Genomic DNA, 4,072 nt, shown 5'->3' with positions numbered 1-4,072 from the left:
ATCTTTGCCAATGTCTTCTCTGATGATTCTTTCAATTCTCTCTTCCTTAATCCCCTTTTCTTTCCAAGGGGTCTGTTTGTCCCCTCTCACATAACCTTCCAGGTTATATCCGACATAACCGATGACAGCAGCCACTGGCCATGTGATGTACACAGCATATGTCCGCATAAATCCCATCACGATGGGCCACATGATGAATTTGGAATTGCTGTCACCTAATTCACTTTCTTGATGTCAAGAGCAATTCACAGCTGCAACAGAAATATCAATGAAATAATTAGCACTCTGAACAACTGATACTGTGCATATGAGTGTATGAGTTGTGTTTAACGCTGCTTTGAACAGTAATTCAGTTACATCACGGCATGTCAGCATAATTTGGGAGCAAAGCCAGACTTGATGCAGGCCTCAGACATTTACCACTTTGGTGAAACCCACGGGTATGGTGGCGACAGACCTAGAAACATGATTGGGGTGAACCGGAATTCAGACCCATGATAATACACACATCGAATTGTGGCACCTTATACAACTGGGCCACCCGTGACACACATGACACAAGTAGAGGAGAATTATGTCTTTTTCTTAACAGGCATAACAGTTAAAGTATCACTGGACTTGGAAGAAGAGAGGAAACTTTGTATAACACACCTAATGCCCCTTTAAACAGTATTCATTCATATCACAACCTGACAGCTTATTGGTGAGTTGAAATGGGGTTTAACGCTGCTTTCAAGACTATTGCATTTATACCGTGATGTGTATGTGATGTGATGTGTACTAGCCCAGTCTAATGCCGGTTTTATAGTGCCAGCCCACTGAGATACCATGCCACGGTTTAACATGGATACACCACTCAGACAATGTATACAGATTCCATACCGACCAGGCCTAGTTTTATCCTTTCATGCCATGTGCCAGATAGCATAAGACAGGGTAGCATCTTTCAACAGATTCTGGTATAGCCAGGGATCAAACCACTGACCTTTCTCTCTCTGAGCAGACGCTCTGTCCGCTGGATCATGTCAGCTTAGTCATGTTAATCTAGGATAGAGCTTAAAGTGACACAGGTCGTACTTGTGCTAGTGGGCACCTTAAAGGGGCACTGATCTAACGGACTGGCTGTTGCCTTTGTTATTGTTTTTCCCCTGTGAGTACCCGGATGATACGCAAGGCAACTGAGTGTGACCAGAGACTGGGGTACCGTCTGGAAGGACAGCTAAATAAACTTGGAGGCTGGAGGCAATATTTGTTTTACGCATTTTTGAACACTGATTGGTTAACTGTGATCTTTAAAGATTTCGACAAAGGGCGCATGTTAATTAATTTCTTCAGCCTAAACAAACAGACAAAAAGAACAAGGGAGCTCATCGGATGTCGTCATTTGGAAATACCCCAGATGGTTATAGTTTAATACTAAAAACAGTATCCATGCAGTGAAAGCATTTTCGGATTTTGGCTTGCGTCGATAATACGATTACTACTCCCTTGTTGTCATCCACGTTTTCTCGTATAATAACCCTTCACTTGTGTATTTGTCGTCATTCACTTGATGCTCAGTTAATGAATTTATTACAGGTACAATTAGTGGTAGCACCACTTAGATTACCTGACAAAGGTTCCCATTTGGCATTTATTGTGCCTGGGGTAATTATTCAATCTTAATCCAGGTTTGAAGTGAGGTGAAATGTGTGTTATGTAATATTCACGTGGCAGCCCAGCAAGAGATGAATGATCAGTTGATTTACTTATTTTTGTAAATCAACGGATTGTTCCTAGTCATCAAAGGATTAACAGAAAATACGTTGATTGATTAATCACTGTTTTCTTGCGCAGTGGATATGTCAAGAGTGAGTGTTCACATGTCTAGGTTTACTAAAACATAGGGAATACACTCATATCATGGCGCGAAGTGCCGATGTAAAAACAACATACTTTGTTCAAAGGGTTAACTCATAATACGTTGATTGATTGATCATTGTTATCTATCACTCAATGGAATTTTTCGGAACCGTGGACGTTATGAAAATACTTGTCACGTGGGCTTTCTCAGCCGACCATTGAGACTTGACACCTATGTAAAACACCTGAAACAATCCAAGCGATCAGTTGAGAAAGGAACACGGGTTATAATATCCCGAAACGATATATATCTTTTAAAATATTTGATTGTTACTGAGACACGTGACATCGAATAAGTTTCTTTGTACAGCTGCAGACGAGTGGGATATTGTTCCTTTGTGTGGATATTCACGGATACATTCCTCGAACAAGGAAGCTTCCTAAAACTTATACACATAAATTTGGTGGGTTGTAATTATGATATCTGCATTTTTTCCTTCATTTGAACCGATTCGTTCTTGTTTCTCTACGTCTTGGTTGGGAAATTCTTCAATGCGCAATAGACGTTGTTGTCACAGGTCTTTTCCTTTGTAAGCGTGTATATATTACCATCAATTTGTAAAATGTGATTCTCTCAGGCAATTTATAAAATGTGTAAATATTTCAGTCATTTTGGCTAAAAATTCTGTCCAGATTGATCAAGACGATCAAAAGGGCCTACAAATATCACAACAGATTATTATGTAGGATTAAAAGCCAAACAACTTAGAAATGTACTTTTCAACGTAACATTTTCAGTCTCTTGGTGATGACATTAAACATCAAAATGTTTGGAATTCGTTGTCATAATAATACAGATGGAAATGTTTTTCAGTCACTTTGTAAAATAACTGAATATTTAGACGTTTAATATATTTGTTACACATTTGACAGTAAAAAAATATACACACTATAAAAAAAGCATATGCTCAGGTGAAATATATACTTTGTGTTGCAAGTCAAAATAGTGTAAACGAAAATCGCAAAATTACCAAGCAAGTGACTTATCAAAACTTCGTCACCATTACCGATGCTACTCACAAAGATACCTACATTTCCTTATTATATCAAAAACTGTATTTCATTTTGTTGATCAATGTGACCATACGCCCTTATTACTACCCATAAAAGTGACTAATGCGCTTACGAATGGCGCAGCAGAGGTCGCGAACTAGTCTAGATTTCTGCTATACATCCGGGTACTCACCGGGAAAAAACAATAACAAAGGCAACAACCAGTCCCGGGGAATTGCGTTAGATCAGTGCCCCTTTAACTTCATACTATTTACGATTTTATTTCACCTCAAGAAAACTAATACAAGTAAAACACCACTTACGCAAAATGTCACTGAGCAAAAACCGCACCTCAACATAGTGAAAACGACTAGAATCTACTAATGCGAATCGAAAACCGATGTATCCTGTGATTAATGTAGCTAGTGTACGGGATTTTCTGTAGCTGAGTAGGTTTATTGGGGAATTAGCAGAAATGAAAAAGGCTACCCTATGATAAGAATAAGAACGATTATTTGGATGAGACTCTGAGAATTTTGTTTGTTTGAGAGAAATGTGAACTGACTTTCGGAGGTGTATGCATAAACCAAGTTACTGTTACAGAATTGTGGAGAACGTGAACGTTATAAGTAGCCGGACAGTTCAGGCGATGATGTTCAGGTGAGCTAAAAACGCTTGCCCATAATAGCCCACCCCTGGATCCACCCTTATGATATAAATGAAGATACATTATGAAAGTTGTTGGACATACCTCGGGTTCCGCTGTCAGCTTACAGTGTGTGACCCTCTATGTTCACATGATACAACCCAATAACATGTTGCATGAGAAAACAAGCTGGACGATTTTACTGTGATTGAAGCAACAGGCTCCTCACAGCGATAGCCCGTTCGCGAAGTTATCTATGCGGTATAACGAAGGTGTCACGCGCTGGGAAGGAGCTACGGAATGGGAGGCAACTCTAAACATGCACCATACCAGCCACGTTTTAGTAAAACATACATTTGAGCTATGACAAATGCCCCTTGCACATATAACGTCAGTTTAATAATTGCATATTTTGTAATAAAACAAGATGAAATGTACAATTTGAAGCCAAATGAAGTCAATTTATGTATCTGTTGGCGTGGCTACGTAATGCGGTAGCTTTGATAGCTTTACTTTCAGCTGTCACCTGCC

Source organism: Haliotis cracherodii, unplaced genomic scaffold, assembly GCF_022045235.1.
Source record: "Haliotis cracherodii isolate W230 unplaced genomic scaffold, xgHalCrac1.p SCAF_5, whole genome shotgun sequence".
NCBI lineage: Eukaryota > Metazoa > Mollusca > Gastropoda > Lepetellida > Haliotidae > Haliotis > Haliotis cracherodii.
Note: the sequence above shows the minus strand (reverse complement) of the source record.